Source organism: Spermophilus citellus (genome assembly GCF_964194105.1).
Source record: "Spermophilus citellus genome assembly, chromosome: 3".
Classification (NCBI taxonomy): Eukaryota; Metazoa; Chordata; class Mammalia; order Rodentia; family Sciuridae; genus Spermophilus; species Spermophilus citellus.
Window position 1 is genome coordinate 212,485,517 of NC_138184.1, and position 24,577 is coordinate 212,510,093.

The 24,577-nt window shown below is 38.0% G+C and overlaps 1 protein-coding gene across 1 annotated transcript in view; it reads left to right on the plus strand.

The window, feature by feature from the left end:
- The first annotated feature begins 24,434 nt into the window (after nucleotides 1-24,434).
- The window catches only part of BPGM (bisphosphoglycerate mutase), a 29,111-nt gene continuing 28,968 nt past the window's right edge, over nucleotides 24,435-24,577 (plus strand). Inside the window, exon 1 of the mRNA XM_081287701.1 lies at nucleotides 24,435-24,557. The gene's annotated coding sequence lies outside the window, so the exon portion shown is untranslated. The remainder of the gene's footprint in view (nucleotides 24,558-24,577) is intronic.

The following is a 24,577-nucleotide window of genomic DNA, read 5'->3' on the forward strand; positions in this document are numbered from 1 at the left end:
TGAAGATGGAGGCAGAGACTGGAGTACTGTACCTGCAAGTGCCAAAAATTATTGGCAACCACCAGAAGCTAGGATAGAGGCATGAGACAGAGCCTCTCTCAGACTCTCCAGAGGAAACCAACCCTGCTGACACCTTGGTTTTAGACTTCTGTCATATGGAACTATAAGAGAAAAATCATTTGTTGTTGTAAGCCACCAGCTTTGTGGTAACAAGGTAGCCACAGGAAATTGACAAAGGTAGTGAACTCATATTTCAGTAAAGTAAAAGTGAATGGTTGGGGAAAAGACAAGGAAGCATTTCTTGGGGACAGGGAAAGAGACAGGGACCACCAAAGTTTCTAAACTTTGGGACATTTCCTTTAGACCCTCTGGAAGAATATGGCTCCTCTTCCAGAAACCACATATCTGGATAGTCTGAGGCTATTTTGAGCCCATTGGCCCATTTCCATAAAAGTGTTTACAAATATTTTGTTCTCCAGGAAGTCATAACGTTCTGGTTTAATCAGCCTGGTCATGTGGTCCTGAAGCTTCAGCTAGCAGCAGGTCTGTGCTGAGCAGTCTGTCTGGAGGAGGACCTCCCCGATTCTGCATTCTTGAAGGCCTATCTTGTTTCATCTGGAATGAGAAGAGATGACCAGCATTGCACTTTGATGCTTTATTCATTTGATGCTTTTATTTATTCTGTTCTTTGCCTTAAGTTCCTAACCTCACTTAAGGAGTCCCTGCTTATCCTTTAAAACTTGCCCAAATGTCTTCTGCTTTGTCCTGAAATAGCAAAATTAATTATGGTTCCTTCCATGTGCTCACCGAATTGAACACCTCCACTTAATGGCTTATTAAATTCTATTATAGCTTACTTTTTTTCATTTCTTACTTGCAACACTCCAGAGGAAGCAGCATGATTTATTCATATCTGAATCACTAGTACTTTCTAGAACCTAGCTCAACAAATAATGTTCATATCAATTAAGGAAAGCAAAACTTGGTAAATCTACATAACATTCAAAATTTTCCCAAAGTATACAACTACTATGATTTAACTCTATCTATTTAAGAGTTCAAACTCTTAGAATTTGGCAAAGGAACAAAGTGCCATGAAAGTTAGTATGTCTTACATGAGCAAAGATTTCAGGGCAGAATTATGGACGTTCTTGGCTTTGCCATTATGGTCAGGGAAGAACTTCTTTCCTACAGATGAAGACAGTTCCCCCAAGATCACAAGCTCTGTGAGTACATGGCAGGAGCGGGGTGGGGTGGACAGAAACTTCTTATTTGTAATTAGAGCTCAGCAAAGGCTTTCTGGTATTAATCACTGAAAAAGCCCACTGAGCCATGGTCCTTCATTTGGTCATTACAGAAAGCTAAAGTTTTTATGCCAGATGGTGTTCAATCTGATGTTATGATTCCGGGGGTTGTCAAAATGCCTCCTTTCATCATGTTTTGCTTAGAGTTATACCTGGAGTTTTATGTATTTAGAAATATTCAGAATGACCCTTAGTTACAGGAAAAAAAACAGCTGCTCTAAGCTTATATGTAAATATGCTCCACAGAAAAGATGAAATTCCAGTGAAGATAAGCTGAGGGTAAAAATATAAAAGGAAAGTTTGAATAGGTAAGTGGTGTATGTTCCCATGAGAACATGTAGCTGCTGCCAACAGAAACTATGGGAAAAGACTACACACTCTATGATTCTGGCTAAAATCAAATTTGTAAAGAAGACAAAATACACATGAATAATCCCCTTTCATCCACCATGATCATTACTATCTCCAAGTAAAAAGCTGGCCAAGAGTCACAATGAAAGCCAGACTATTATGACAACTGCAGATGTTTGCACTAAATAATCTCCCCACTCAGGAATTCCAATGGCTTCTAACATCCACCACACAACATTTAAATTTCTTAGCTATTAATGTCCTCATAATATGGCATCATCATTTCTATCCCACCTAATTTCTGACCCTTTCCCCATTTTGGTCAAGGAGATCTTCTCACTATCCCCTAAACATTCATGTTCATTCCCAACTCCAAAACATTTCTCACACTTTCTATCTCCTAGTGCATTTCTCTTCTTGTTAATCTAGCCAAACCAATATATTCTTAAATTTCAATCCTAGTACCAGCTGATCTTTACAGTTCATCACTGCTATGAATTTCTATACTGCTATTCATGAGGTAGAAACTCAAGCTAATGCTTCTATTGAAATCATCCATTATTTATGGACACTCTTTGGTTCACACAGTGTGCTAGTAGCATTATTGAGGTTTCTTGTTGATCTTTGAGCTATTTCCTTTGCTGCCTAGGATTATGACTGAGATAAGTAAGGGCTTTTTGCTCCTCTTGAATCCCTATGCTAGGGAAACACTTTTCTATCTTCCTTAGGGAGAGAAAGCATTGGGGGATCCTAAGGCGTTGAAAACTCTTGGGATCTTCAATTTGAAACCATTCCTAATTGAGGGGCTCTTGAATAAGCCCCAGTTAAGCCACATATAAATTTCTGATGAGGAAAATGCTGTACAGAGAAGGGAATATTAATTTCAGACCCTTTGACCACTTTTTGGATATCTGGGTTGAGGAATCTCCAATGGGCATATTCATTGTAATGTGCTGAGTCTCACCTCAAGATTTAGCATCAAATTAATTCTTATAGAATCTGAAACCTGATGGGAAATAAAAAATGGACAAGGTTATATATTCAGGTCCCAAAGAGTGGCAATCATGGTTTAATTATGAACAGAAAATGGAATCTTCATAATAACATTTGCCTAATACCTGAAACTTTAAAATGCTGTTATTTGTATGACAATATCACCTATCTATAAAGGACTGGGGATGTAGTTGTGTTTCTGGAAGCTCAGAAATTTAACCTGATATTTTTCAAAGTCAATCTGGTTCACTCGTGAAGATTGAAATAAAATTGAACAAACTTTGGTCTATCCTCAAATTACCTTTCTTTCTGTTGCTTATTTTCTCTGTATATTATTGTAAAAAATACTAACTTTCCCTCTTGCAATTCTACGGGGGAAGTGTATTTCTCCCACCACTTCACTTTTGGGGGGTTGACCATGGGACTTACTTTGGCAGAAGTGACACTAATAGGGCCTTGAAATGTGCCTCAGTTGTTGGGCCTATCCTATTTTATATCTGTTATCTCCACCATCCCGACCCGTCTGGTGTAAGGTGGGTGAAGTCACATACAGACCCTAAAAATGCAAATATATTTTTCTGTGTCTAGCTCCAGTGGTATAGTGTGCTTCAGACAAATGTTTCTTTCTTTTTTTATTTCTTTTGACACTGGGGACTGAATCTAGAGCCACTTTACCCACCAGACTACATCTCTAGCCTTTTTTATTTTAAGACAGGGTCTAAATTGCTTAGGGCCTTACTAAGTTGCTGATGCTGGCCTGGAACTTTTGATTCTCCTTCTTTAGCCCCAAACTGCTGGGATTACAGGCATGTGCCACCATACTTGTTTTTCAATTTCTGACACCACACTTCCATCTGAGTTGGGAATGCACAGAAAGAACTGTGATACCTTTACATGCACAGTTACTTATTTGAGTCCAAGCTCAGAGGAATCTGATTTTGATCCCTCTATCTATCCCTGAACTGCTGAGAACTCCAAGCCAGGGGCTTAGCAAGAAGGAGAGTATACTCAACTTAGTTGGGTAGAGGCTTTTTCATAAAGGAAATATTTAGAGCTGTGGGTTAAATAGAGAACCTAGTAGGGATGCTTGCTACCAGAGAGGAACAACAAGGTGCTCTTAGGATCCCCAAGCCTGAAGAGGAGGAAGAGAAAATTGTTAACAGAGTTTGGTTAAGAGGGGTGCATTCAGATGGATAGTCAGCTAATACATTTCTCAAATTGGCGTAAGTGGTTTCCTAGCATATTAATTCTTCTACATACAATAAAATATAGTGTCTATGTATCGAGGGGCTGGATGCAAAAAGGGCAGTCCAACTGTAGCATAGCTGTAGTTTTGGTGATGAGGTCATTAACAAAATCAGTGAGGCAGAGTGCATGGAAAAGAATAAATATCCTGATCTCTCTCTTTCCTCCCATTGGCCATAGGGTAAGGAACCTGAGTGACATATTCCATAGAGGTCAGGCTCCCAAGACAAACAACATAGCAAGGAAGCATAGAGGATGATTTGCAAAGATTCAAAGAAAAACCAGGATAGATATTCACTACTTGCCCAGGTTTCCTCAGGTAAGAAAGCATGCATGCAAGAGGGGGCACAGCAAGACAGATATTATGTTTACAAGGAAATTGGTTCTGGAGAGTTTACATGTCTTTGATTTTGAACTGAGTTGTAAAAAGAATGGAAAATTTAAAAATCTGTAACAGGTCCAGTAGAAGCATGGCACTATGTTGACCTCAAAAATTTCCATCATGAGACAACACTGTGGCACCAGATGCTGAGGACGCCTTGGTGAGGTGAGGGATAAGACTGAGTAGGTTACTCCTGTGGGAATTGGAGCTCATTTGTACTGGGCAACTCTAGAAGGTAGCATAGAATATGCTTCATTTATCCTACCCAAAGGATGAGAAAGCTGGAGAATTCAGATTTACTCCCACTCTTCATTAGTTGGAGGGCTATTTCCAGAGGTTTGGGGTTTTTGTTTTTGTTTGATACTGAATTGAACCCAGTGTGCTTAACCACTGAGCCACATCTCCTGCCCTTTTTATTTTGAGAGAGCCTTGCTAAAGTTCCCAAGCTGGCCTTGAACTTGCCATTCTGCCTCAGCCTTCTGAGTCACTGGGATTACAAGTGTGTACCACCATGCCCAGCTATTTTCAGAGATTTTAATTCCTGGATACTTCCAACCTTTCTGGCACCTAGAATGCTCCTGTGGTCAGAAAGTGCTCTCAAGCTAAGGGAAGCAAGCATTTGCAGTAGAGGGCTATTGGCTTGATTAAGAACCTTAGTGTGGAGGAGATATGGGTCACTAAATGTATCTACTTCAGAGGCATGACTCATTGCAAACCCACTATTAAAACTCCCTCTTACTAGCAGAAATCCAAAAGACTGGCAACTGAAGGTGGTTAGATATGGAAAGCACAAACTATAATCTTACTATCTTTCCACACAAGGTCCTTGCATGCAAGCACTGAAGGTTAGGCTGATGGAGGTCTGAGAAAAATTTGTTTCTCAGAAGACATCAGGAACCAGTCAGGAGAGAAGCTTTAGGGAACACATCCAGCAAGAAAATGCAATGCTTTTTCATCACTGAGAATGTAGTGTCTATATTCCATGTAAACAATAGCTTTCTTATGCTATAAATTTTAATCATCCTATATTATCCTATTTCTTTACAGGCTGAGAGCCATAAGGATTATCTCCTCAAAAGGAAATGGCTTACTGTCCTTCAGGCACAAGGTCCACAGAGCACTGGCTTTTGTTGTTGTGTTTTTTTTTAAATTTTTATGGGTGTCTCAATCTCACTTGAATACCAGCCTTACAAGCTTTTTGGATCTCTTTAAACACCAAACTGAATCACCAACAAGACTTATTTGTAAGTCTAAATTGGGAAATGGGGCAGAGTCCAGGGAACTAGATTTTTTTTTTCTTTTTTTGGTACTGTGGATTGAACCCAGAGATGCTTTGCCACTGTGCAACATCCCCAGTTCTTTTCATTTTTTGAGATGGGCTTAAATTGCTGAGGCTAGCCTCAAACCTGAGATCTTTTTGCCAGCGTCTCTTGAGTTTTGGGCATGCACCACCACATTCAGCTCAAGCTAGACATTTTTCATTGTCAATTCTCAAAAACTAATTCACATGTAACATTAAAGCTGATTTTCTTACCTCTTGACTTCACTGGAAGGATTCCTTGATAAAGAAAATAGGATAAGAAGGCAACAGTGAATGCCATTTAAAAAAAAAGTCTAAAAGTAGCACAGTATTTTGCTTCAAATAAAATCTCCTTATATGGTTGCTATGGTTTCAGTTGATGGTCAATACATGTAATTACTTAGTCAAATTATGAAAATCACAGCCATTGGAAGTAGCCTGGGTGGCTGGGAGCTCTGGCAGCATTGCTTGAATAGTAGAACAGAAGAAGATCATGCCTGAAGATACATGATTTTCTTTATAAAGAAATGATACTTTCTTTAAAAGGACAATAAGAGTTGCATTCACATAATGTGTAACTATCCATATTGCATCATCTAACTTCATATTTATTGGTTGCCCAATAGGTAATTGGAATGAGTTATTAGAAGTCTTGATCAGTGAGGTTCCAGCTAATTAATTACCTGAATTTGTCTTCTTATACTTAACTTTCAAGAAGGAAAATAATATGACAACAAGGAAATGTTAAGTAATGTGTTTTATTTTCCAGCACATCTGTTTCCCACCTATGGCATCTTGTAGTACATGTAGTACATCTGGTACCTCAGTTTTTGTCAGTCTGGCCTTCATGTTTTACAAAGTCCCCTATCTATTTCCTTTAACTTCTAAGTTTTATTGCAATATTCTGTTGATGAAATAATTGAGTCTAGAGAGAGTCTAAGTTGTGTTTGAAGTGGCGATTTCCCAATTATTATATATACACTACTTCATCCAATAGATAGCTAAAATTTAAGACTGAATTACCAAGTGTTAGTAAGGATATGGAACAATTAGAAGTAACACATATTGCTGATGGAGTATAAAATGATAAAATCATTCTCACAAAGAGTTTGCCAGTTTCTTATAAAGTTAAAACACTTACCTTCTGATCCAGCAAACACAGTCTCATGATAAGTGAAAACATATATTCACAAAAGGACTTGTGCAAAGAATGTTCATAGCAGCCTCACTAATATAATCCAAAACTGAAAACCACTCAAAAAAAGAACAGGTAAATAAGTTGTGGTATATTAGCACCCAGCAATAAAAAGTAATGAATTACTGTATTGATATATGCAACAATATGAACAAATGGAACAATGCTGAAAAGAAGCCATAAATAAAAGAGTATATATTGTATGTTTCCACTTATAGGACATCTAGGATAGGTGAAATTAATGCAAGGGGAAAGCAAACTAGTAGTTGCCTTTAGGGGGTTAAGGAATCAATCTCAAGGAAGGATTCTTTCTCATGAGAGAGAAATGTGGTAAGGGTGTAGGTATGCAGGTATACCCAATTGTCAAAATTATTCAATTAAGATTTGTGCATTTCAATGTATGTAAAATTTACCTTAAAAACTGTAAAAAGAATAATCATTCTTTAAAAAAGTAAAGACCATTTATTGGGACCATTTATTGATTTTACTTTTTTAGAGTAAAGAACTGTTATTATTTTTACAGTGTTTGGGGACTGGGTGATACAGATGAAATAAGAGTGGCAGAATACTCATAATAATTGAAGCTGTTTTTTTGTGGGGGATGGAGGGATTAAGGATTGAACTCAGGGGTACTCGACCACTGAGCCACACACCAAGCCCTTGTTTGTATTTTTTAAATCTAGAGACAGGGTCTCACTGAATTACTTAGCATGCTTCTGCTGAGGCTGGCAAATTGAACTGGCAATCCTCCTGTCTCAACTTCCTGAACTGCTGGGATTACAGGCTGCACCACTGTGCCCGGCCTGATTTGTTTTTTTGGTGTTAAGGTTATTGTTCTATATATATCCTGGAGATTAGTGCTCTGAGGTGCAGGTGGCAAAGATTTTCTCCCATTCTGTAAGCTTTCTCTTCACATTCTTATTTCCTCTTCTGTGAAAAAGCTTTTAAGTTTGATACCATCCCATTTATTGATGTTTCTTTCTTTCTTTGTCTTTTGGTATGGGGGATCAAACTAGGGGCACTTAATCACGAGCCACATCACAGACCTTTTGTATATTTATTTAGAGACAGGGTCTCACTAAATTGCTTAAGGCCTCACTAAGTTGCTGAGGTGGCTTTGAACTTGTGATCCTCCTGCCTCAGTCTCCTGAGCTGCTGGGATTAGAGGCATGCACTATGGCTCTGGGACCATTTATTGATTTAATTTTTTTTTTTTTAGTTGTAGATGGACACAATACCTTTATTTTATTTATTTTTTGTGGTGCTGAGTATTGAACCAGTGTCTCACACGTGCTCGATAAGTGCTCTACCACTGAGCCATGACTCCAACCCTCCCATTTGATTCTTGACTTCTTGCACTTTATGAGACTTGTTGAGGAACTTGGTTCTTAAGCTGATGTGATGGAGTGTTGGATCTATATTTTCTTCTAGTAGATATAGGGTTTCTGGTTTAATTTCTAAGTATTTGATCCACTTTGAATTTTGTGCAGGGTGAGAGACAGGGATTCAATTTCATTCTGCTACATATGGATTTCCAGTTCTCCCAGCACCATTTGTTGAAGAGGCTATCTTTTCTTCAATATATGTTTATGGCCTTTGTATAGTATGACATACTGTATTTATTTGGGTTTGCCTCTATGTCTTCTATTCTATTCCTTGGTTTTCATGTCTGTTTTGGTACCAATACCATCTGTTTTGTTACTAAAGCTCTGTAGTATAATTTAAGGTCTGGTATTGTGATGCCTCCAGCTTTCTCACTAAGGATTGCTTTGGCTATTCTGGGCCTCTTATTTTTCCAAATGAATTTCATTATTGCCTTTTCTATTTCTATGAAGAACATCATTGGAATTTTAATAGGGAATTTTTGAATCTATATAGCACTTTTGGCAAAGGAACTAAATACTTTACAGAAGAAAACGGTCAGCAAATACACGAAAAAATGTTGAACATCTCTAGCAATTAGAGAAATGCAAATTAAAACTACACTGAGATTTCATGTCACTCCCATCAGAATGGCAACAATCAAGAATACAAGTAACAACAAATGTTGGCGAGGATGTGGGGGAAAAGAGTACACTCATACATTGTTGGTGGGACTGAAAATTGGTACAGCCACACTGGAAAGCAATATGGAGATTCCTCAGGAAACATGAAATGGAACCACCATGTGATACAGTTATTCCATTCCTTGGTATATACTCAAAGGACTTAAAAAAACAATGTATACAGTGAGGAAGCCACATGTTCATAGCAGCTCAATTCACAATAGCTAAACTATGGAACCAACCTTGGTATCCTTCAACAGATGAATGGAAAAAGAAAATGTGGGATATATGCACAATGGAATATTACTCAGCAATAAAAAAGAATGACTTTCTGACTTTTGCCTGAAAATGGATGGATCTGGAAACTATTATGCTAAGTGAAATAAGCCAATCCCAAGAAACCGAAGATCAAATGTTCTGATTTGTGGATGCTAACACACAACAAGGGGAAGTGGAGGTAGGAATAGAAGTTCCAATAGATTAGGCAAGTGGGCTGGGGACATAGCTCAGATGGTAGAGTGCTTGCCTCGCATGCACAAGGCCCTGGGTTCGATCCCCAGCAACACACACACACACACACAATTATCAATAGATTATACAAAGGGGAAGGAAGGGAAGGGAGGGGGACAGGAAATAGAAAAGACAGTGAATGAATCTGACTCAACTTTCCTATGTACACATATAAATACACTACAGTGAATTTCACAACCACAAGACTGGGGTCCTAATTAAAACAAAATATACTCCATGTTTGTATAAGTATGCCAAATTATTAAAAAAATAAGAGGGCAAAAAGGCAGCTTCCAGATTGCTGGTAATACTTTATTTCTTGATCAGGATGTATTGGGAAATGGGGCAGAGTCCAGGGAACTAGATATTTTTTTCTTTTTTTTTTTTTTGATACTGTGGATTTGGTATTCTGAATTTGTTCATTGTGATAATTCATCAAACTGCATATTTATATGTGTGTGATATTCTAATAAAAATAAATTTTTTAAAAAGTAAAAAAAAATTGAAGTTGAGCTTTGAGTAAGTGGAGTTTATTATAATAGTCTATGTATATATATTTGAAATTTTCCACCAAAACTTTTTTTTAAAAAGACAAGTAAAAATGACCAAAAGGCTTTCAGGGAACTGAAAATAGTTTGGTATGGCTGGAGCAGAGACTTTTTTTCCACTCTTTCATCTCACAGGAATCTTCCCAGACAATGGTGAACTAAAAACACCAAATCGCTAACTCACATCTCATTCCACAGCATGGATTACAGTGACTAGCTAATGTTAAGTGAACAACTGAAGTGGCAAAACAGACATTTACATCTCAAGTATAAACATAATTTACCAAATATTGTTCCTTGAGGTACCTGGCAGCAATTGGAATAGTAATTAGCCATGAGCCAATTGGCTTCCATGTTTATGGACATGTTTGAGGATACAGGATCAGACCAGTAAAATATCCTTTCTTGACTTAGTAAAGTTCCTAAATTACAGCACACCCAACCTACAACTAATAAAAAAGTTGTCTTATAAATAATAAATTATATGCCTGAAGATATATAAGAAACATGTTCAATAAGCAAGTGCTCCTTACTACTGAGTTATAGCCCCAGCCCTGTGAACATTTTTTATTGTGGTAACATTCACATAACATAAAAGTCACCATTTAGTCCTTTAAGGGGCACAATTCTGTGGCATTTAGTACATTCACAGTGATGTACAACCATCACCACTATCTAGTTCTAGAACACTTTCATCACCCAAAAAGGAAATTCTATATCATTAAGTAATCACTCCCCATTCTCCTCTCCCTAATCTCTAGAAACCAATAATTCATTATCTGTCCCTATGGATTTATCTACTCTGGATATTTTAAATAAATGTAATCGTACACTATGTGACTTTTTCACTTAGCACAATGTTTTTGAGTTTCTTCCAAGTTTCACCATCTATCAGCTCTTCATTCCCTGAGTGTATATACCACAATTTATTTATTCATTCATCCACTAATGGACAGTTAGGTTGTTTCCATTTTATGCACTGTTTTTGTTTTCTTCTAACTTTTGTTCACGATATATTTGTTAGCATCTTCTTTTAAGTTATAGCTGATTGAATTTAACCTTTCCAAACCAGAAGGTCTTAATCGGAGATTTACATTTGCTTCTTCCTGGATCCAGGGAAGATTACTGATCTGAGATCACTCTAGTCCCCTTAAAAGATACTGGACTAATCGAAGAGTTTTATCATACTTTTTGCAAAAAAAAAAATCAATGCTTAATCTTCAAATCCCAATTTGCTTCAATCCCAATTCCAGTTTTAGTTGTTTATAATTTTCATTTTTGGTACCTGGGATAATTCCTTATTTCTTGTAACTGATGTACAACACATAAAAAGGCATCTGGTCTTTGTCCCTGGTTCTTGATATAGAGCTCCAAAAACTCAGAATTTCCTGAACAATAAAGGCAATAGAAGCATCTTTGTTCTAATGAGGTGACTCTTGGTGGGTCTCTAGATAGCTTCAGAACAATGACTGTTTGCCAGAAAGTCTAAGACCTTCTAGGCATGGTGGTGCACATCTGTAATCCCAGTCACTTGGGAAGCTGAGCAGGAGAATTACAAGTTCAAGGCCAGTCTCAGTAACTTAGTGACACTCTGTCTCAAAATTGAAAGGGGTACTGTTCAGTGGTAAAGTGTCTCTGGGTTCAATCCCCAGTACTACCACCACCACCACCAATAACAACAACCAAAAGAAATTTTTAAAAAAAGAAGAAAGAAAGAAAGAAAGAAAATAAAGACCAAGGCCTGGCTGGAAGTTTGGAACATTCAACCCCATTCTTCCAACCTTCAGGAAGGAGGGAGGGACTGGAGAACGAATCAGTTGTTGACGGCCAATAACTTATATCTTTCATAAAGATGAAACCATTAAAATCCCTCCCTATATGACAGAGTTCAGAGGGTTTTCAGGTTGGTGAATCTATTGAGATGTTGTGAGGGTGGCGCTGCCTGATAGTACACGGAAGTTCCACGTACCCCACTACCCTACATTTTACCTATGCACCTCTTCCATTTGACCATTCTTGAGCTGTAGATTTCACAACATGCTAGTAACAATAAATGTACTTCTGAGTTCTTTGAGCTGTACTAGGAAATTATGGAAATGGAGGAGGGGGTCATGAGAATGTCTAATTTGTAGCTGGTTGGTGGAAGGCAGGCAGGCCTGGGTTTACACCTGTCATCTAAGGGTGTGTGTCTGGTGGGGGGAGGTGGCATACTATCTCTGTATTTATCCTCCTCCTTTCATGTTAGGTCTCAGTAGTACTGGATTGGAGTTTCTCTAGTGGTTTGTTTAGTGGAAGCTGACATATGATTGTTGATTTATAGCACTACAGACTCTCATATGATTACAGGTGCTGCAGTTTTTTCTGCATTGTTGAGAACTCAAGATGACCTGTATAGCACATCCTCATTTCCTTTTCCAATAATAGAAGTAAGCTATGGCAGCAGCACATATAGGAAAGATGCAGCTAGGCTGAGTAGAACAAGGAGCAGTGAAGGGAAGCTGCACATATTCACAGAGGCAAGGAGGGCTAGGATGTAAGTAACATGGCAACTCCAAATACTAAGAGTGGACACAGGGCTCTGTCTCACAAATCTAAGCTGGGAATCAAGAGCACAATTGCTCTACTACTTCAATAGCCTTCTGTAATGTGTGGGGTTTGTCAATTAAGGTCTCCTATCTCTCCCTTACTCACTGATGGAAGCAGCAAGGAATGACAAAAGATGAGACACACACATAGTGAAGGGTAGTTAGAGGGATGTGGAGAAACCAGTCAGTCTATTGTGGACAATAAGAAATGATGGCAACCTGTACAGCAAAAGGGTTGTTTAGTCAAAAAGGATATTTAAGCAGGGTGGCATGCCTGTAAAACCAGTAACTCAGGAGGCTAAGACAGGAAAATCAAAAGTTCAAGGTCAGCCTCAACAACTTATCAAGATCCTGTCTCAAAATAAAATTTAAAAAATAAACAAAGCTGGGGATATAGCTCAGTGGTAAAGTGCTCCTGGGTTCAATTCCCAATACGAAAATATTTAAAAATTATACGAGAACATGGCATACAATTTTGGTGCCATAAATGGAAATCTAGATAAACAGATACTTATATAGGAAACAAATGACCCAAACTGATTCATGAAGACTCAGGAGACCTGAACAGACCAGTAGCACCAGAAGTGAGATATGGGGCTGGAGGGTAAAGAGCACATGAAAATATCTATCTTCTAAAATATCTACCCAACTTGAATGATTCGGCAAGAAAACTCCATCAAATATTCAAGAATGCTAATAATTTCTATATATTTTTATTTCAGAAATTAAAGGATGGATAAGTATTAAATAACTACATATTACATAGTATAAATCTAGGATTATAATACTATAAAATGATCAGTTAATAGATTTTACTAATAGAATAAGAGTCAATGCAAAAGATCAGGATCTAGTAATCAGAACAGAAGTCACAGATGGGAGAAGTATCCAGTTTGGAGTCAGATCAAAATATGGGAAAATCATTTTTTCCCGGGAAAGAAAAAGAACAGATAATGAAGGTCTACTCAGACGTTAAGATGTCTAAGGAGTTTGCAGTCATCCAACAGACATATGGGTTAGATGCTGAGCCTGGGCTTGGTCTCAGACAGTTATGAAAAAGAAATCTATTAGTCACTTGGTGACTACGGCTCATTCACTTCAACTCTGGGAGGCCTATATTCTCACCTGAAAAATGGGCTAAAATGATGCATATGTCAAGACTGTTATGAGAATTTCATGAGACAAGGAGCATACAGTAGTCAGCCAGAGCCTGGCACAGGGCTAGGCACAGTTGCTACTACATTGATCATTACTATGTATCTAGAAACTGAGACCTGACAAGGTCCTTGTGTGCTTTCTCCTCTGACCACCAGAGAGCAGACCAATATTGCCCTTCCACACTTTAGAGAAAAGCACTCAAGTTCTGAAGCCGGAGACAGAAGTGTAAGTAGCTGCTGCCAAATTGGTGCAACCCCTACGGAAAGTTGTGTGGATATTCCTCAGAAAACTTGGAATGGAACCACCATTTGATCCAGTTATCCCATTCCTCGGTTTATACCCAAAGGACTTAAAATTAGCATACTACAGTGACACAGCCATGTCAATGTTTATAGCAGCTTAACACACAATAGCTAAACTATAGAACCAAACTAGCTGTCCTTCAACTGATGAATGGATAAAGAAAATGTGGTATATATTCACAATGGAATATCACTCAGCCTTAAAGAAGAATGAAATTATGGCATTTGCCAGTAAATGGATAGAGCTGGAGAATATTATGCTAAGTGAAATAAGCCAATCCCCTAAACCCAAAGGACAAATGTTTTTTCTAATATGTGGATGTTAATTCACAATAAGGGGGATGGCTAGGGAAATGTAGAGTTACTTTGGATTAGGTAGAGGGGAGTGAAGGAATGGGAGGGATATGAGGATAGGAAGGATAGTAGAATGAATCAGACATTATGACCCTATGTACGCATATGACTACACAACCAGTGTGGATTCTATATCATTTATAATCAGAAGAAAAAGAAATTATACTCCATTTTATATATGATGTGTCAAAGTGCATTCTACTGTCAGGTGTAACTAATTAGAACAAATTTTAAAAAAGAAAAAAACTGAATGGCTGAATCACTTGACAACCATGACAATTTCTATCAGAAAATATCAGAAATGTCAGAAAAATGTGGTATATATACACAATGGAATATTACTCAGCCTTAAAGAAGAATGAAATTATGGCATTTGCCAGTAAATGGATAGAGCTGGAGAATATCATGCTAAGTGAAATAAGCCATGTTCCAAGCCTGGTGCACTATAGCATGCCCATAATCCCAGCAACTCAGGAGTCCAAGGCAGGAGAATTGCAAGTTTGAGGCCAGAATCAGCAACTCAGCGAGGCTCTAAGCAACTCAGCAAGAACTTTTCTCAAAATAAAAAATAAAAAGGGCTAGGAATGTTATTCAGTGGTTAATTGGATCTGCATTCAATACCTGTTTTTTTTAAGTATCTTTTTGCTTTTTTGTCTTTTTCTCCTGATCGTCGCAACCTTGCCTTATACTGGTGACAAGCTGAGGCTTAACCTCATATACAAGAAGCAAACCTATACTGACAGAGAAGATTAGAAAAGTAGGAACTCCCATCATATGTGAACCCTCTTCAGAGACCTCTGAGCTGGATTCTGATTAATGAAAGCTGCCGCTTCAGCTTCCACTTCAGAAAAGGAATCTGGGGTGGAGAAGAGCAGCAGATACCTATAGCTCAAAAAAGAAAGGTCTAAGAAAAATTGACAAAATATTATCCAAAAAGAAAAAGAATAATTAATTGACAGTGATTTTTAATTTTAAAATAAATGCTGGTGAGTAAGATGCAAAGGGAAAGCCAAGCCCGGGGGAGGGGGTGGAGAAAAACTGTGGATCAAGAAATATACGAAACAGAAAACTGAGAAGAATAGGAAAGAGAATAGTCACTCAGGAGCCATGATTCCCGCAGTCTCTGGAGAATCCCTGGCAGGGACAAACTCCTGAAGTCCTCAGATTTACTTAGAACTATAGCCATGCTACCTGGTAAAGATGCTGGTAAAGCTAAATATGCAAATATTGGAAAACTTTCCCCACAAAGTAGTAAAAGAGGCATGAAGAAAAAAAGGCCATTCAGATGGCTAAGTTATGTAACGGTGCTCTGGCTGATTGGAGGCTGTGTGATTGTGAAGTGAGAACAAGACACACAGGGCTGAAGAAGAGAGAGCCCTCAGCACTTTAAACAAAAAGACTTAAAGAGAAAGAACAAAATGCCAACAGAGAAGGACTACAAAGAAGGATTGTCTGATTGTCCAGTAGACATTTCAACAATGACCAAAAAAAAAAAAAGAGTAGGACACACAAACACTTCTCATTTGAAAAGGGCTTGGGGTATTACTGTGTTTTCATTTGATTATGTCAGTCTTTTCAGGGAAAAAACAATAATTGATTTAACTTTAGCAGGTTCTTTGGATCATTTTAGACAGACTGATCACAGTTAAGTTTACATTTCAGATATCAAAACCATGGGGGGAGGGAAGAATAGAAGTTCATTGGATTAGACAAATGGGAATGAAGGGAAGGGAGGTGGATGGGCATAGGAAAGACAGCAGAATGAATTGGACATAACTTTCCTATGTTCATACATGAATACACGACCAGTGTAACTCCACATCATGTATAATCACAAGAATTAGATCCTAGTTAGAGTAAGTTATACTCCATGTAAGTATGTCAAAATACACTCTACTGTCATGTGTATCTACAAAAAAAAAGAAATAAAAAAATAAAATCAATTTATATGTTGAAAAAAAATCAAAATCATGAATGAAAGTCTACTGTATTAGGGGTAATGAAGTAGTGAAAGAAACTTCAATGTCCTGCCATGGGATGATGCTATTACCCCACCTCTTCCCTATCAACAAACTTGTGGGAAATTATCACTGCTTTATGAAATGTGTTAATAATGGAATTGATAAAAAATATGTAGAACGCTGTTAATGAAAATGATTTTGCTGAACAAAGTAAATCTAAAATTTAAACACTGATTTGTATAATTCAGCATGTAGTCTACCCCAGAAATTTTATTTTCAATTTAGTTCCTACTTCACACCTCACCCTCCCAAAAACAAACAAGTAAATTAGTCCACTGACTTGTTCAAATGAAAAGTTGTAAAGTAAATATGGAAGAATATTAAGATGTCATAAAGCTGGACTTTACAAGTTATTCCCTAGTAAACTCTGTTTTTAAATATTTTTAAATTTTTAAATCCCCAAAAAGAAAAGATGTGTCAAAGTGCATTGATTAGGGTTAATTCAATGAGGAAGGATAAGAAACTCATTGTAGGCAGAAACAGCAGCATGTGCAAAGACATAAAGCAATACCATTGGAAGTAAAGGTAAGAGGCTTGATAAAGGTGCTTGACAGGAAAAGGAAGAAGATAATGGGAGAATAATTAGTGGGAGTAAGAATCAAGGTCTAGGGAAAGGAAGTCAGAAGATGCTACAGTGGCTCCCACCCCATTTAACAACATCAGAGACATATAATTAAACACTCATTAAACATCTCTGGGAAAGGAAGAGAACTATCATATGCTAAGCACCCATTATGTAGCAAGTGCTTTACATACACTACCCTGTTTAACCTTCCCAACAACCCAGAGGTAGACAGTATTATTCCTATTTACCTAAGGACCCTATCAGAGAGGTTAACTAACTTACCTATATAAGTAAAAAATTGCAGAGCCAGGAATCTGTCCAAGTCTGATTCTATACCACAGATTTTTAAAAAGGTGTTTGAGATAATTTAAAAACTATAAAATTATCCATCTGAGGTATATGATTTGATGAGTTTGAATGAGTTGAATATAGTTGTGCAACCACTACCACAATCCAATTTTAGAACCACTTCCATCACTCTATGAAATTCCTTTATGTCCATTTGAAGTTCATCTCTGCTCCCACACCAGGCTCTTAGTAACCAGTGATTCTGTTTCCTGTCTACAATTTTGCCTTTTCTGTTAGTTTTATATATGAAATTATATAATGCACAGTCTGCAAAGTTCCCTTATGTCACTGTGTTCTCAAGAGATGCAAGTAGAAATAAGTGTTATGCTGTATTCTTTTTAATGGTACACAGAAATTCAGTCCATCACTTTATAAGCCATCAAAAGCAATGATTCTTTCACATCCATGACTTTTATGGTCCATCTCTTCAGTAAAGGAAATACATATGGTTTTCAAGAATGGTATAATGGAGTGTTTGTAAAATCATGATTTCACCTCCACTAACTCATTGGCAAATACAAATACATCAACAGACCAATAAATCAAATTAAATACTTCCTTTTTGAAATATTTGGAATGACAAAAAGTCATGATTAGTTAATTACAGGCTGTTAAGGGTACTTCTTGAGCACCAAGCCACAGTAACTTGTTTATCCTAGGCACTAAAAATATTAGTTCACTTCCCTCAAAATTTCTAATGCAAGTTCTTAAACATCAGGAGGCATCTGATGAATAGTTAGTTGCTTATTGATTTGTTTATTAAGCTCAGATTCAGAGATCTGAGGGTTTTACTTATTTTTATATTCCTCCCCCATTTTTAGAGAGAAGATGGAGATGTAACAAAGTCTAAGGAGAGATAAATTTAGAAGAGAGGGATATATATATATATATATATATATATATATATATATATATACACACACACATATAAAAAGTATATATATATATGTATATGTATATATATATATACACTTATATACATGGAAAACATTTGACATAATATTTTGTTTGAGGTTGGTCTATTGTTGTTTTGCTTAATATAGCTGGATTTGGAGCTGAGAACACAGATCCCTATTAGTTCTAAAAATATTTCTCTACAGCAGAAAAACTCTAGCAAGGTAAGATTCCTGGCCCTTACTTGCTAAGTGTTCTAATAGTGAAGAAATGGAGGTCCTTGCTTCTACTATCAGAGTGATCATGGATCACAACAACCTGAGTTTTGGCACATCATCCTACCTAGAATCACCATGTTTCAGAGTCTTTGCCATTACATCACTTTGTAACTCGTAATTAGTATACAGAGCACCAGGCAGAAGAGGAATTTTCCTTTTTTTTTGTTAACTTTTAATGCCCTGGTTGCCAAGTGACTTATCTGTTTCTCTTGTCTGACACCTCACAGAGTGGCAATGTCAGACACTAGTTAGGACACTCACCTAGCAGGAAGAGACCAAAATTCAGTTCTCTCTCTGGCTGACGATACAACACGGGTAATGAATCACTTACTCTTATTCTTACTTGAAAAGTTACCAGTAGATAAAGAAAATCAAGCTATTTCCTAAATTTATTTTATAAGGATTCTTTGAGAATTCAGATGGGACACAGAAAGTACTTTGTCTCCCTCATGTTGGAGACAAAGATTCATCAGTTAAGTAGTTCCCTCCGACATAAAATAGCACCTACAAGTAGTAGAAATAACAGTGCTCAAAGTCAGTAGAGAACATGCCATTTAAAAAGGTTCTACCCAGGACTCTATTTTTAATGCTCACACTCTGGGAAAACATTTTACATTAAAAAAGCTCACTTAGAAATATAAGATAATCTCATCATTAAAGTCTTTTGTCCTCTGTTGTGATTTTCATGCTGTTTTAGATTTCTTTAAAATGTTTTATCCTCTGTGTACTTTTTAAACCTCTCAGGCTTCAGTTATGCCAACTGACTAGCATCTGCGGCCCAGCACTTGTTTTGACTAAGCGATCACATGCGTTTCTCTACCTAGTGCAGTTGCTGAAACCTTATCTGCTAGAACCAGCCTTTCATTGCCCTAAGAGGGCCTCCCAGTTGCATGCTATATTTTTTTTCCCTAGAAGAAAAAATTGACAAGGTGATTTCATTCTATACATAAGAAATTATATTGGGTCCTTTTGATGTGTGTGTGTGTGGTTCTGGGGATTGAACTCAGGGCCTTATGTATGCAAGGCAAGCACTCTACCAACTGAGTTCCCAGTTGGGTCCTTAGTCTATCACTGAAACTTTTTTTTTTTGAATATTTTTTTTCCTAGATGTAGGAAATGGACATGCAGATGGACATGCAGTGCTGAGAATTGAACCCAGTGCCTCACACATACTAGGCAAGCACTCTACCACTGAGCCACAACCCCAGCCCTATTACCGAAATTTTTTAAAGTTAAAATTTATTGAGCTCTTTTCATATATAAACTTTTTAAAATACACAGTAACTTTATAAGGTAGCTACCATTATGCCCTTTATACAGCCAAAGAAATAAGGCAAGGATGTTAAACAAGTTGCCTGAGATCACATGGTTGGTACAGAGTAGAGCCCACACCCCTTACCCACTGCAATGTCATACTTCTTTGAACCCATAAGTCCCATTGTGCCCCTGGTGTATCATTATTAGTCCCCAGTAAAATATCTGCACTTGAGATTCAACCTGAGAGTTAGGAAACTTTCATTCTCAATTCTGAGTTTTAAGTGCTCTTGTTCACAAGCAATTCTCTCAACCACTTTGGGCCTCAGTTCTTCTCAAATATAAAATAAAGGGAGGTGAACGGACAGAACTGAGATCATTATGTTATGAAATAAACCAGGCTCCAAAAGACAAATATCACAAATTCTCACTTTTGTGTAAGCTAAAGAATTTGATTTCAGCTGAGCAAGGTGGTGCATACCTGTAACCACTCCCAGATACTTGGGAGGCTGAGGCAGAAGGATCACAAGTTTGAGGTCAGGCTGGGCAACTTAGCAACCGTTTCAAAATAAAAAATAAAAGTGGCTGAGGATGTAGCTCAGTGGTAGAGCACTCCAGGGTTCAATTTCTAGTATCCTGCCCCACACACATAAAAAAAAAAGGAAAGAAAAAATATGGGATATAAATTATATGATTTCTCAAGTTTCTTTCATATCTAACAGTTTGAGTCTACACATATAAAATTTAATATTAGTTCTTATAAGTGTGTGTGTGTGTGTGCATGTTATCATAATTTATCTCAACAAGCTCCTAGGATCTGAATGGATAATTTTTTTAAAAGACATGTGCTTATTTATTTGTATGAAGTTCTAGTGAGAAAAGGTAGAGGAAGCATAATCTTCTCTTTCCCTGATGCATGCATTTACTGAGCTCCTGATACCCAATAATGTGGACCAGTTGTAAACTAAACCAATAGGATTCATATATTAAGGTAGCTTGCAGACCACAAGGGACAGATAATGCACAATGTAAATATATGTATGTAAAGTTCTAGGAAGAAGATGTACATGATACCGTTACCATATGTAATTAACCTAGGAGATACAATCCAGGCAGGAATAAGTTTACCTAGAGAAAAGATCACTCAACTAATATTGAAATATTGAATAGCAGGTTCATTAAACCAAGGGAGTGAGGTAGGTAGATAGGGAAAATACATGTGAAAAGGCCGACTGACCATGGGAAAGAAGAAGCTCAATGTGAGAACCAATAGGGTTAGGTGTATAATCCCAGCTCCTCTGGAGGCTGAAGCAGGAGGATTGCAAGCTCAAGGTAGGCATGACCAATACAGCAAAATCTTGTCCCAAAATAATAAATTAAAAAGGGCTGGAGCCAGGTGTGGTGGCATAAACCGTAATCTTATTGGCTGGGAGGCTGAGGCTGGAGGAAAACAAGTTCAAAGCCAGCCTCAGCAATTTAGCGAGGCCCTAAGCAACTTAGCAAGAACCTGTCTCAGAATTAAACATAAAAGGCTGGAGATGGGATTCAGTAGTACAGAGCCTCCAGGTTCATCCCCAGTACCACGGGGTGGGGTGGTTTGGGGAGGGAAAGAGGAGCAATGGGAGGCCACTGTTCTATAATAGGAGAAGATGGGGAGTTACTTGTGACACAATCACAAAGATATTCTACCAATATCACCCTGGCTTCCTAAAAGAGAGTAAAAGTGGATTTAGAAATACTTGTTAAGAGACTGCTGAGAAAATGCAGGCAAGCGGGTCAGCCTAGCTTAAGCAAGTTGTGTGTGTGTGTATGCTCTGTAAGAGTACTTCTAGTTTCCAGTTTTAGCAAGGGGGGGGGGGGGCTTGTATTAAGTAGGTTCATGGTGGGGGCCAGACAAACATTGGCTGATTACACTAAATTAAGGGTAGAAGACTTTGATCTAACTTTGAAAAAGGTAGTGGGTATGGTGGGAGACAAGATACCAGCAGCAAAAAACAAGCTCATCATGTATCCTGAAGACAAGGAGATGGTCCAGAACCTGGGATACAGGTCTAACTCACTCTGGAGTTTTCTGTAGGAAGAAAAACAATGGTTATGCCAGGCCAGGAAAAGGTAGAATAGACTAGGTCAGTGGATGGTGTTTTTATGCTTTAAGGACTCAATTAAGCTCAACCTAGAAAAGGCTAAAGACTCCATGTACATAGCTGTAAAATTATTTTGACTATCATAATATGGTATTTTATTCAAGTCATGAACAAGACAATCCTTCAAGTATTATTATAGGTAAATATTAACACATAACAGAAAGAAAAAGAGACAACATGGCTTTAATAATTTATTGCTTTCTCATTTCTTGTGTGGATAAAAGCAGGATTACATCAAAAGTCGTTTGAAGTAGTGAGAAAAGTTATTTTCCTAATGTCTACTATATCAGAATTGAATTCCTCATAATTGGTCTTAACGTAAGTTAAAATGAATAATCTTGAGTTTTAAAAACTATATATTTCTTTGGGAGGGGAGGGGGCATTTTACTAAAATTACAAATTAGCAACCTTGGGTCCTTGTCCCAGCCCTGCTTCCAACCAAAAATTCCGAGCAAATCACTTAAATTTCAGTTTTTTTTTTTTTACCTGTACAACAAGGAGCTAGAGTTTATTTTGTAAGGCCCTTTATTAGTCTAAAACTCTTTGGAATTCATCTTTGCCTTAGGTGGGTTTAAGAAACTTTGTGAGTCACAACTCACTAGTTAAAAGTTCCTAAGAAACATGCTTCATCAAATAGATCAAAACACAACGTCCAGGATATGACTGTATCACATCCTGGTAACTATGGAAACATTCCTGCCATAGGAAAACAGTGACTACTGTAATTCTGTTAGTCTCTGTGTGTATCTATGTCACAAAGACCATGCTTGCTCCTGACTAAAATTTGCTTTTTAATTCCTACCCAACAGAATCACTGGTAATTGCTTCCATCTTATACCAAAGTAACTTATGAATGATTCTAAAGGGCATGTTTGATACTGTTAAGGCTATATGTGACAAACTAGTATTCCATGGGTATCCATAACAGCAGCAAAATTAAATCCAATGAGCAAGTGTCCATAAATCCAGAGTCAGTATCCCTAAATGTCAAATGACATAAGACTTTGCCACTTAAGAATGGCTGCTTTTTTTTTTTTTTTTTTTTTTTTTGGTGCCAGGGATTGAACTCAAGGGTGCTTAACCACATCCTCAGACCTTTTTATTTTTATTTGGAGATAGGGTCTCACTAAGTTGCTTAGAGCCTTACTAAGTTGCTGAGACTGGCCTGGAATTTACAATCCTCCTGCTTCAACCTCCCCAGCTGCTGGGATTACAGGCACGTGTCACCACTCCCACCTCTAAATGGTTGTCTTTTTTAAAAAAATTATTTTAAGATGTTGATGGATCTTTATTTTATTCATTTATTTATATGTGGTGCTGAGAATTGAACCCAATGCCTCCCACTCTACACACCCCAGCCCACTGAATGACTGTCTTTATCCTCCACAATATACATAGCTGGCACGTGGAATAATCAGCTTTGACATATTACACTGCAGCATCTGAAAAGCTGTTTCCTTAATTCATCCTCATGTGGTATGAAGGAAGGGAAAACAGCAAATGGACAAGTGTCTAGGATTTGGAAGCTGCCTCCTCTAGTTGACCTGAATTCTAGTTAATCTTGGGCAGATTTAAATCCAACTATCATTAGGTAGGGGGTTATAACCACGGAGGGATCAAATAATAATGTGTCACAGTAAAAAATTAAATTAAATTAAATTAAAAAAACGTGGTAAGATTATTTTTTCAAAAACATGCATAATTACTTTGAGGACCTGCTGGCTGGTCACAAACCTACTGAACTTGTTGAGAATGAAACAGGAAAAATCCAAAGGATCCCAAATAACAGACAGGAAAGCTTCTAGAAATCAAGAAGGGGAACTTCTCATGTGGTTGGACAAAAATACCATTCCTTATCTTTCCCACCCAGACAAAAGTTCTGACACACACGCTTCAAACCTTGTGTGGAAATTCAAGCCTGCTTGGAAGCTTCCAGGGCCTGACAAGCCAGCATTTTCATAGTTTTCTCTTGTTTGGCCTCCAAATTTACAACTCTCTCCCATTCTACGCCGTCCTACCATTGTCTGTTCTAGAAGCTCTTAGGAAATTCCACTCACCATTTCTTCCCCAGCTAAAATCTTTCAGAGAATGCCCAAGGGAGAGCCTTTAAAGCAGTAAAATAAAGTAAGAGTGAGCTATTGCCTATAAATCGGGCACCTGAGCAGCTTTCTTTTTATTCACGATCTATGAGTTACTATCACCAGTGCTTGTTATAAAGGAGCTTTCTTCTGCGATGCCTGCCTGGCTTCATCCCCAGGGTCTAATCCGAAAACTTCCCGTGAATAAAAGAAATATCACCTCATCTATTCCAAGATTCCTCCAACGCCTCTCTCCCTCGGCAGGTGTTTCCCAATGACGCCAAACACTTTCTAGAATCTCAAACCGTTGGGTCTCCGCAAGCTCCGGGGTTTTCCTATTGCCTTGGCGACGCGCCAGGGTTTGTTTCTCTATTTCCCTAGGCCCAAGCCCGCCCACCGGCTCTGAAACCATATTCTTATTGGCCCAGACGAGAGCTCGTCTCCTCATACAGCCAATCATCGCCTCGCTTCTTACCCTTGGGATTTGGGGAACGGAAAAGACGGTGGTCAGTCCCGGGGGGTAGGGCGGAGCCAGGGATGAGCGACAGCTCGCCCTTCCAATAGGCAGAGACATAGGACCTGCCCCATCTGGCTCCAGGGCTAGAAAAGAGCGTCGATGCCGGTCGTAACGATGAATTCTAGGAGGCGCTGCCCGCTTCGCGGCCCAGAGGAACGGCAGTTGGTGCTGGTGGTCTTTTTGCAGGTGAGTGGTTTTGTTCGCAG